Raw genomic sequence first — 11,928 nt, 5'->3', positions numbered from 1 at the left:
TTCATATTAATTCCACACATTTGAAAGATTTGTATGCAAATAGGAAGTATTACATAAACATTAAGTCATATAAAATACATCTTATTTTCTCTGGCTGTAATTTTATTCTTATACATGTTTTATGCTATTGTGAATTTGAATGTTTTGGTTTTCCAAAACTGATAATGCCTCATTCAAGAAATAATCATCTTTTTCATTGAGCACTGGGGAAAATTACTTCATATTTCAAAGCTCTCTGAGATTATGTTGAGATCCTCTATTATTAACAGACCATGTGAATTAGGCTTGGAGACCAAAAACCTGGATCTCTGTTCTGCCCTAAGTTACAGTGAGGTGATGTTGGGCAATTTCTAACACTGCCTCATCTATATAATTAATGATTCTCTTGGTCAGTATATTAGTGCTTACTGCAGCAACTAGAAATCCAACTAGGTACTGTAAACAGAAAGAGATATAATAATGTTAATTCGGAGAAGGCAATGGCACCCCACTCCAGTACTCTTGCCTGGAAAATCCCATGGATGGAGGAGCCTGGTAGGCTGCAGTCCATGGCGTCGCTTAGGTCCTTACAAAACCCAGAGGCTCCTGGTAGAAATTCCCAGGGCAGTGTTTATGCAAATATATTTTCATTGAGTTATTTTTGTTAATAAAAAATGTACAAAATGGGTTTTAAGCCTGGAGTTCTCTACTTTGCTTTTACTCTTTCCTTGAACTCCATCTTCTCTTACTTTCCTCATCTGCTTAGCTCTACTGCTTGTTAAAATATTTTCTTCAGTGAAAGTGTTAGTACTACTGCCATGCATGAGACCATTTGTGAACATTGGCACTCAGGCAATAATACATAGGTAATTTTGGAAGAAATAATATGAAGCCCCTAAGAAATCCAGCCCCTTTGATATTCTTCTCTGGGATCACGATGTATCATCCCTTAGCTCATCACACAGTTCCATAAACCCAAATTTGTTATTAAATCCATTCTACTAAACCTATAGAACACGTTTGTAGAATAAGCAGTACTGGGGTCTAAGCCCCGGTTGGATCCAAGGATTTCCTCGGGAGGACGGTGTTGGCAAAAAGGATAGCAAAGCAGAGAAATTAGGGGCTCGTTATAACTGGTTTACGTGGAAAGTCAATAAAACCCATGACATCAGGTTTGTTCTGACCACGGAGGCTGCAGGTGCCCTCTCGAATTGCTGAAGGTGCCTCACCTTAGGCAACTTCTCGAGTGGGTCTTAGAAGCCCAGGCAAGTAAGTGGTCCCAGAGGACTCCTGTGCTCCAATTATATGTCCTGAAGGAAGAACAGAAAAGAAAAGGAGAGAAAAGGAAGCAAGAAAGAACGACACAGGGAGACCAAGCTTTGAGCAAGGCCTGTAGCTTTATTTTTAAAGGGAGCTTATATACCTTAAGTTGTGCATAGAGGATAATAGGGGGTGTAAAGTCATGCAAAGTCAGCAGTCTTTGATCCTTATCGAGACCAGGCTTTCTTTTCTGCAAACTTATCATATACAGATGGTTTAGGTGATTTACATCAACTTCTGGCCAGAAGGCCTGTTAAAATTTTATGACTCTGATAAAGGTTTGTCAACCATAAGACTTATTTTCTCTAAGAGTAATTATCTTAAGGTTTGATGCCATCCTCTGAAGGTGTTAGATAAAGTTGCATTCCTATAGGGCAAAGGTGCAGTGGGCTTACAACAAAGGAAAGAATTTATTACCTTAAATAATTCTAAAGTTGTTAATACCAAGGCCACTACTTATTTTTTCTATATACCAACTATATTAATTAATATACTTCCAAGGATACAATACAGGGGATGTAGAAACTTGGCAGCAAGCATTGGCTCATCAATGAAATTTTTCACTAGTTCTATTTTAACAATTATAAACTCTCTGAGAGCCTCTATACTATTTGAATATCTTAAGCTTCCTGTGCCTCTCGCAGTTGTGAGACTATAAACAATCATATGCATAGCTGTAGGAGTCCGGGTAAACCTGTCAGGCAAGTTAGAAAGCCATCTGAGGGGTTTGATGAAACTGGAGCCTATTATACAGAGTGAAGTAAGCCAGAAAGAAAAACACTAATACAGTATACTAACACATATATATATTGAATTTAGAAAGATGGTAACGATTACCCTGTATACGAGACAGCAAAAGAGACACAAATGTGTAGAACAGTCTTTTGGACTCTGTGGGAGAGGGAGAGGGTGGGATGATTTGGGAGAATGGCATTGAAACATGTATAATATCATATATGAAATGAGTCACCAGTCCAGGTTCGATGCACGATACTGGATATTTGGGGCTGGTGCACTGGGATGACCCAGAGGGATGGTACGGGGAGGGAGGAGGGAGGGGGGTTCGGGAGGAAGGTTCAGGATGGGGAACACGTGTATACCTGTGGCAGATTCATGTTGATATATGGCAAAACCAGTACAATATTGTAAAGTTAAAAAATAAAATTAAATTAAAAGAAAAAAAAAAAGAGAGAGAGAGCCATCTGAGGGGTTTGGATTGAAACACTCTTATTATGCCCAGGAGGCTAATTAGAGCTCTAAGTTGATTTCCTTCAGAGAAGGGTGGTCAGTGATAGCCCCCCGTTAATGTCAGAGGAGTTGGTGAAAGTCATAAAATAGTAAAACAGACAGATTCTGGTTTGGGGGTAGACACTCAGGCAGATCCGGGTTGGGGGGCGGAGTGGTCCTCGAGCCTTGACTCGCCTTGCCCGTCAGGGCTCTCCCGCATGACCTTGTCATGGGTGGGAACTTCCGTGCTGGCTCCCGGCAAAGCAGCAACAGCTGGTGCTTTTCCCATCAGCTATCCTGCCTTCTAATGAGCAAAACTTTCCATATTGTGTGGCTTTTTATAAATATTCCTCTTTTGTCTGTTTGCATTCTTTGAGCCTGTGTATAGATGGCCATATTTCCCCATGCTGTACATATTCTTTCCAAATGTATGGACCTTTCAAAATAGCCTATTTTTGACATGGTTGTTGCATTTATCACTCTAAAGATAAGCCATCTATCTGTTAGCAGTCATTTTCTGCTTTTTCCTTCCCAATCCCTAAAAACTGAGAGGTAACAAGCAGGAAGGCCAGAGGTCCCCAAGCAGCAGGAGAAAATAAACTGCAAGTGGCAGACTTTTTTTTTTTTTTTCCTTCTCTGTACAATACTAACAGAGGCTTCTTTTAATTCTGTGTTGAGGATACCTGGTTCTGCCTTGAGCTAACCAATGTGTTTTTCTTATGGAAATGTTTTTCTTAAGGTGTGTTAATGAAACTATGCATTTGCTTTGAAATTTGCCTTTCTTCAAAATTGTTCCACCTAAGACTAACCTTTTTTCTTTTCTCAAACCTTGGGCTGATAATGGCTCAACAACCAGTATTCTTGCCAACTGTTTCATGGCCAGGGAATGACACATCTCTTGCCAGCCTATCTCAAAAATACATGTTGTGGGAGAGGGGCCTGGTGAAACTCCCTCAGCCTCGAGGGTATCTCTCTTATCTGATTAACAGCTTTCTCACAGGCATAAAACACCTTGCTAAAAACTAGCAAAGGTGCACTTTCTTTCTCCTTCTGTTGTCTATGTCCAAAGCTTTCCCCATCTTTATTACACTTTATTAAAACTTTGCTACACAAAAAACTCCAATTAGTCAAGTCTCTGACCCTGGTTGGAAATCCTCTCCTCCAGAGGTCATAAATCCTGGCATATCAAATGGCTTACAGCAGCAACCTTTCATCCTGGGGGCTTGTTCAGGGTTCTTGACCTCTAGAGGAGAGGATTTCCATACCATGTGGACTGATATAACAAAAATACCATAAACTGAGTGATTTATAAATAAAAGAAATTCATTTCTCACAGTTAAAAACCTTAAGTAGGTTCTCTCTCAACTCAGCAGATACAATACCTTCTATCAACTTCAGTAGTGAGGCCACTCCACTGAAAGCTGAATTAAAGAGAATGGTACAGGATAAGGGTACCCACTCCTTATCTGTAACTTGTCTCTTTTCTTCCCTTCCTTTTAAATTTTCTACCTCTTTTCATTAAATAGTTTTGAGCATCTGCTAATTTCCTATGGAACTATGCTGGAGACTAGAGATACAAAGATGAACAAGTCACAGATCCAATCCCTGCATCATAAAGTTTTCATTCTAGTTGGGACTAAACTAAATGAGTAAACAGTTCCCTTGTAGTTAAGTGCTATGAGAGTTTAGTATTTGGGGCACCATAGAAGCAAGGATAAGGAATACATAGCCCAGCGTATGATGGTAGGAAACTTATTCTAGGGCAAGTGGCCTCAAAGGTGAAACTTTAAAATAAGTAGGAATTATCCCTGGCAAGACAGAAGGGGAAAGAGTATCCAAAGAGTGGGAATAACATTTATAAAGGCCATATGATAAAAGAGAGCAGATGCATCCATAGGATTGGAAGAGACTTCTTGTGGATGACTCACATAGTCTGAGGAAAGCAGAAAAAAGCGAGAGAGGTAGCAGTGCTGAGAACCTCTCTTTATCCAAATGAAATGAGGAGTCCTTGAAGGACTTCCCCTGGTTTACCATCACTAGTTACCATGTAATTTTCTTCTCCCATCTTCTAACACATCTCCTCTGGGTCCCCTGATGTCTCAGAAGTTATTTTGCACAGACCCAAGAGAGATTCATGCTCAGAAATAAGTTCATTCATGTGTCTGGCAATTCTAAGTCTTCTGTATATTCTATCCCTGCCTTTAAGGGCATTGCTGAGCCTCCGTTTTGGGCTGCTTTCTAGTCCAGTTGTCAAGGCATTGAATCCAAGCTGTGCTCATTGATGAAAGAGAGAGAGAGATACTCACTTCCCAATGTCACGATTTGTTCCCTGAGCATCAGACAACGATGTTTGTGTCCCAGTATCTCAAAGAATCTCCTTAAAGCTCCCTGTCTCTCCTCATGCTGTCCTGGATTCAGATCAAATTAGAAAAACTGGGTCTGAAGGCCAGTCTCTGAGACTAACACTGTGCTATTCTTTACACACCCTTTCTCTCTAGGTACTTGCTTGCTGTCCTGTCCCAAAGCCCTTCTTCATATAACTATGCCAACATACTCCTGGTGGAGCCAACTCCCCAACATTATCTCCTGTATTCTCTCCACCATCGTTCAGGTGCATCGCAATCCAACTAATAAACATGAGTTAGAGGCTAGTCGTCTTTTTTTAATCACTAGTCCCTTGGTCTTTAGTCTTTAAAAATTACTCAGAGTGATTAAAAATAGACCAGTTCAGTTCAGTCACTCACTCTTGTCCGACTCTTTGTGACCCCATGGATTGCAGCATGCCAGGCCTCCCTATCCATCACCAGCTCCCGGAGTTTACCCAAACTCATGTTCATTGAGTCGGTGATGCCATCCAACCATCTCATCCTCTGTTGTCTCCTTCTCCTCCCGCCCTGAATATTTCCCAGCATCAGGGTCTTTTCAAATGAGTCAGTTCTTCACATCAGGTGGCCAAACTATCAGAGTTTCAGCTTCAACATCAGTCCGTCCAATGAACACACAGGACTGATCTCCTTTAGGATGGACTGGTTGATCTCCTTGCAGTCCAAGGGACTCTCAACAGTCTTCTCCACAACACAGTTCAAAAGCATCAATTCTTCGGCACTCAGCTTTCTTTACAGTTCAATTCTCACATCCGTACATGACTACTAGAAAAACCATAGCCTTGACTAGATGGACCTTTGTTGGCAAAGAAATGTCTCTGCTTTTTAATATGCTGTCTAGGTTGGTCATAATTTCCTTCCAAGGAGTAAATGTCTTTTAATTACATGGCTGCAGTCACCATCTACAGTGATTTTGGAGCCTACCAAAATAAGCCACCATTTCCCCATCTATTTGCCATGAAATGATGGGACCAAATGCCATGATCTTAATTTTCTGAATGTGGAGCTATAAGTCAACTTTATCACTCTCCTCTTTCACTTGCATCAAGAGGCTCTTTAGTGCTTCTTCACTTTCTGCCATAAGGGTGGTGTCATCTGCATATCTGAGGTTATTGATATTTCTCCCAGCAATCTTGATTCCACCTTGTGCTTCATCCAGCCCAGAATTTCTCATGAGGTACTCCGCATGGAAGTTAAATAAGCAGGATGACAGTATACAGCCTTGATGTATTCCTTTCCCTGTTTGGAACCAGTCTGTTGTTCCATGTCCAGTTCTAACTGTTGCTTCCTGACCTGCATACAGATTTCTCAAGAGGCAGGTCAGGTGGTCTGGTATTTCCATATCTTTCAGAATTTTCCACAGTTTATTGTGATCCACACAGTCAAAGGCTTTGTCATAGTCAATAAAGCAGAAATAGATGTTTTTCTGGAACTCTCTTGCTTTTTTGATGATCTAGCAGCTGCAACCTGCGCGCTTAAGCATGGGCGGCTGTGACCGGTGCTCTTAAGCATGGCCGAGAGGAGCTACGCCATGTCCGAGGTCAAGGGCAGCGGCCAAGAGTGCCAGGCTGCGATGGTGCAGGAACGGCCGAGAAGAGCTACCCAAATCCGAGGTCAGGGGCGAAGGCTGAGAGCAGCTACCCTGCCTCCGAGGTCAGGGGTGGCAGCCGGGAGGAGCAACCCCACGCCCGAGGCCTGGGGCAGCGGCCAGGAGGACCAACCTCACGTCCAAGGAGCGGTGGCTGCGCAGGCACAGGAGGGCCTAGAGGAGCTATCCCACGTTGAAGGTCAGAAAGGGCGGTGGTGAGAAGATACCCCTCGTCCAAGGTAAGGAGGAGTGGCTGCATTTTGCTGGAGCAGCCATGAAGAGATACCCAATGCCCAAGGTAAGGAAAACCCAAGTAAGACAGTAGGTGTTGCAAGAGGGCGTCAGAGGGCAGACACACTGAAACCATACTCACAAAAAACTAGTCAATCTAATCACACTAGGACCACAACCTTGTCTAACTCAGTGAAACTAAGCCATGCCCATGGGGCAACCCAAGACGGGCGGGTCATGGTGGAGAGGTCTGACAGAATGTGGCCCACTGGAGAAGGGAATCGCAAACCACTTCAGTATTCTTGCCTTGAGAACCCCATGAACAGCATGAAAAGGCAAAATGATAGGATACTGAAAGAGGAACTCCCCAGGTCAGTAGGTGCCCAATATGCTACTAGAGATCAGTGGAGAAATAACTACAGAAAGAATGAAGGGATGGAGCCAAAGCAAAAACAATACCCAGCTGTGGATATAACTGGTGATAGAAGCAAGGTCCAATGCTGTAAAGAGCAATATTGCATAGGAACCTAGAATGTCAGGTCCATGAATCAAGGCAAATTGGAAGTGGTCAAACAAGAGATGGCAAGAGTGAATGTCGACATTCCAGGAATCAGCGAACTGAAATGGACTGGAATGGGTGAATTTAACTCAGATGACCATTATATCTACTACTGCAGAGAGGAATCCCTTAGAAGAAATGGCGTAGCCATTACGGTCAACAAAAGAGTCCGTAATGCAGTACTTGGATGCAATCTCAAAATCGACAGAATGATCTCTGTTTGTTTCCAAGGCAAACCATTCAATATCCCAGTAATCCAAGTTTATGCCCCAACCAGTAACACTGAAGAAGCTGAAGTTGAACGGTTCTATGAAGACCTACAAGATCTTTTAGAACTAACACCCAAAAAAGATGTCCTTTTCATTATAGGGGACTGGAATGCAAAAGTAGGAAGTCAAGAAACACCTGGAGTAACAGGCAAATTTGGCCTTGGAGTACGGAATGAAGCAGGGCAAAGGCTAATAGAGTTTTGCCAAGAAAATGCACTTGTCATAGCAAACACCCTCTTCCAATAACACAAGAGAAGACTCTACACATGGACATCACCAGATGGTCAACACCGAAATCAGATTGATTATATTCTTTGCAGCCAAAAATGGAGAAGCTCTATACAGTCAACAAAAACGAGACAGGGAGCTGACTGTAGCTCAGACCATGAACTCCTTATTACCAAATTCAAACTTAAATTGAATAAAGTAGGGAAAACCACTAAACCATTCAGGTATGACCTAAATCAAATCCCTTATGACTATACAGTGGAAGTGAGAAATAGATTTAAGGGCCTAGATCTGATAGAGTGCCTGATGAACTATGTAATGAGGTTGTGACATTGTACAGGAGACAGGGATCAAGACCACCCCCATGGAAAAGAAATGCAAAAAAGCAAAATGGCTGTCTGAGGAGGCCTTACAAATAGCTGTAAAAAGAAGAGAAGTGAAAAGCAAAGGAGAAAAGGAACGATATAAGCATCTGAATGCAGAGTTCCAAAGAATAGCAAGAAGAGATAAGAAAGCCTTCTGCAGTGATCAATGCAAAGAAATAGAGGAAAACAACAGAATGGGAAAGACTAGAGATCTCTTCAAGAAAATTAGAGATACCAAGGGAACATTTCATGTAAAGATGGGCTCGATAAGGGACAGAAATGGTATGGACCTAACAGAAGCAGAAGATATTAAGAAGAGGTGGCAAGAATACACAGAAGAACTGTACAAAAAAGATCTTCATGACCCAGATAATCACGATGGTGTGATCACTGACCTAGAGCCAGACATCCTAGAATATGAAGTCAAGTGGGCCTTAGAAAGCATCACTACGAACAAAGCTAGTGGAGGTGATGGAATTCCAGTTGAGCTATTTCAAATCCTGAAAGATGATGCTATGAAAGTGCTTCACTCAATATGCCAGCAAATTTGGAAAACTCAGCAGTGGCCACAGGACTGGAAAAGGTCAGTTTGCATTCCAATACCAAAGAAAGGCAATGCCAAAGAATGCTCAAACTACCACACAATTGCACTCATCTCACATGCTAACAAAGTAATGGTCAAAATTCTCCAAGCCAGGCTTCAAGAATATGTGAACCGTGAACTTCCAAATGTCCAAGCTGGTTTTAGAAAAGGCAGAGGAACCAAAGATCAAATGCCAACATCCGCTGGATCATCGAAAAAGCAAGAGAGTTCCAGAAAAACATCTATTACTGCTTTATTGACTATGCCAAAGCCTTTGACTGTGTGGATCACAATAAACTGTGGAAAATTCTGAAAGAGATGGGAATACCAGAACACCTGACCTGCCTCTTGAGAAACCTATATGCAGGTCAGGAAGCAACAGTTAGAACTGGACATGGAACAACAGACTGGTTCCAAACAGGGAAAGGAGTACATCAAGGCTGTGTATTGTCACCCTGCTTATTTAACTTCCATGCAGAGTACCTCATGAGAAATTCTGGGCTGGATGAAGCACAAGGTGGAATCAAGATTGCTGGGAGAAATATCAATAATCTCAGATATGCAGATGACACCACCCTTATGGCCGAAAGTGAAGAGGAATTAAAAAGCCTCCTGAGGAAGGTGAAAGTGGAGAGTGAAAAAATTGGCTTAAAGCTCAACATTCAGAAAACGAAGATCATGGCATCCGTTCCCATCACTTCATGGGAAATAAATGGGGAAACAGTGTCAGACTTTATTTTGGGGGGCTCCAAGATCACTGTAGATGGTGACTGCAGTCATGAAATTAAAAGATGCTTACTCCTTGGAAGGAAAGTTATGACCAACCTAGATAGCATATTCAAAAGCAGAGACATTACTTTGCCAACAAAGCTTCGTCTAGTCAAGGCTATGGTTTTTCCTGTGGTCATGTATGGATGTGAGAGTTGGATTGTGAAGAAGGCTGAGCACCAAAGAATTGATGCTTTTGAACTGTGGTGTTGGAGAAGACTCTTGAGAGTCCCTTGGACTGCAAGGAGATCCAAGCAGTCCATTCTGAAGGAGATCAGCCCTGGGATTTCTTTGAAAGGAATGATGCTAAAGCTGAAACTCCAGTACTTTGGCCACCTCATGCGAAGAGTTGACTCATTGGAAAAGACTCTGATGCTGGGAGGGATTGGGGGCAGGAGGAAAAGGGGACAACAGAGGATGAGATGGCTGGATGGCATCACTGAGTTGATGGACGTGAGTCTGAGTGAACTCTGGGAGATGGTGATTGACAGGGAGGCCTGGAGTGCTGCGATTCATTGGGTTGCAAAGATTCAGACACGACTGAGCGACTGAACTGAACTGAGTGGATGTAAACCAAACCAATATGAAAAACACACACAGATTACATCATTCAATTTCCTCCTTAAAGTTTCCAGTAGTTTTCCAATGTACTTAAAATAATGACTAAATTCATGTCAATCGTCTGTACATTCAGACATGATCAGAGATCTTCCCTCTTCCTCACATTAATCTTATGTCCAACTACACTAGTCAAGCATGCTCTCTCCTCAGGACCTTGGCATTTGCTATTCCCTCTGCCTAAATCTCTCTCTTTCCAAATCAACACTTGTTAGTTTTTTTCTTAAATTCTTTGCTCAAATATGACTACCTTCTTCTCATGGGACTGCCTTTCCCACGCCCTCCATGACCTCTCTCTGAATACTGTCTATCTCCTTCCCTTGCTTTAGTTTATAAAACATACTTATAATTTTCTGATAATACCTATTTCATCTTTTTCCTGATTGTCTTTCTTCTATTATAGAGGAAGACCATGACAGTAGTACCATTTGGATCCTACTTAGGTTCTTTTAAAACCAATAACTCAGAACAGTGCCTGGCCCATGCTAGTTACTAAATAATTATTTGTTCAATTAATGATGAATTAAAGGCCAGATGGTAAACTAATAGCACAAGATCCTAGGGTAGAGGGCATAATTATGCCTTCTAAAAACCCTGATAGCCTTGGAAGATCCATTTTTCAACTTCAGAAACTCAGAAGTAACAAAATTACCAGCATTAAATCATAGCATTGGACACCTCTTATGCATTCACTGTCTTTGGGGTGTTAGCCACTTGCTTCCACCCAGCAACCTACACAGCACCTTCACTACAGCACAGGCAGATAGTGCTCACACCACATCTGTGCCATATGTCTTATGATTTTCACTCTTACACTTCCTTGTTAATGCTGAAAAAGGAGGCACTTGCATACAAGCACAGTATTGAATGAGGGTAAATTCCCACTTCAGTAAAGTTTGATGTATGAAATAAGGGAGCTAGAGACCACATTTTCCTCCCTTCCTATTCCTGGACTAACTGTCCTGAGATAGTAAATTACATATATATCTTAGAAGATGGCCCCTTGAGACCAAGCATTCAATTGCACTTAATATCAAGCAGTGGCCAGCTCAGTAACACACCCTATACTTGTCCTCTTTCCTTGCTTCATTTCCTTTTCCCCCTAATGTTACCAAGAGTGTGAAGCAACTGAAACTTTTTTCTTCTTACCACTCAGACCACGTTCTCTCCTTCTTACTCTCCCGAAGGAAGAGAAGAATGACCATTAAGTGGCCATTGGCAGTTGCAGAAGCAGAACCAAGTGCCGGTTTCACTCTCAGGAGAAAGCGTTGCATTTCCTCCTTGTGGTTTTGGGTGCTCTACATGTTCAGAGAATCTTCTCTAGTAACAAACTATAGAAATGATCCCTGAAAGTATAGTCTTGAAGCAACTGAAATTTTATCCACTCTGGTCAGGATGCAAAATTACAAAACCTCTCTGATTGCCTGAACATTTCCCCTCCTGTTTGCCTACCTTGTGAAAGCCTTATGTGAGCATACCCGATGGCATCTTATGGGTCTTTTCAAATATGCTGTGCAGTGGATACAGTGGTAGAACCAGAATTTGAATGCAGATAATATAAATCCAGTGTGTGTGCTTTTAACTCTACACTCTGCTATGTGGTATAACCCAGAGAGAAAATGAAACAGAAAAGATAGGGGATGGAATGACAATGTTTTCAGGAAAAAAAGAATAAAGACAATGAGAAGGAGATAATAATAAAAGAAATTTAAAAAAAAATAAAAGTTTTCCAGAATTGAAAATGTTTTCACACTTCAAAAGTACACTAAGTCCTGATTAAAAATAAAAAATGAGGGGTGTATCATTGGC

General features: G+C 41.7%; 1 non-coding gene across 1 annotated transcript; it reads right to left on the bottom strand.

Annotated features, from left to right (window-relative positions):
* Nucleotides 1–11,266: 11,266 nt before the first annotated feature.
* On the bottom strand, nt 11,267–11,481 carry LOC133250152 (small nucleolar RNA U3). Its single transcript, XR_009737258.1, has one exon. It is a non-coding gene; the product is annotated as a small nucleolar RNA U3 (small nucleolar RNA).
* Nucleotides 11,482–11,928: the final 447 nt, after the last annotated feature.

This window comes from Bos javanicus, chromosome 6 (assembly GCF_032452875.1).
Source record: "Bos javanicus breed banteng chromosome 6, ARS-OSU_banteng_1.0, whole genome shotgun sequence".
NCBI lineage: Eukaryota > Metazoa > Chordata > Mammalia > Artiodactyla > Bovidae > Bos > Bos javanicus.
This window is presented reverse-complemented; position numbering and strand designations above follow the sequence as displayed.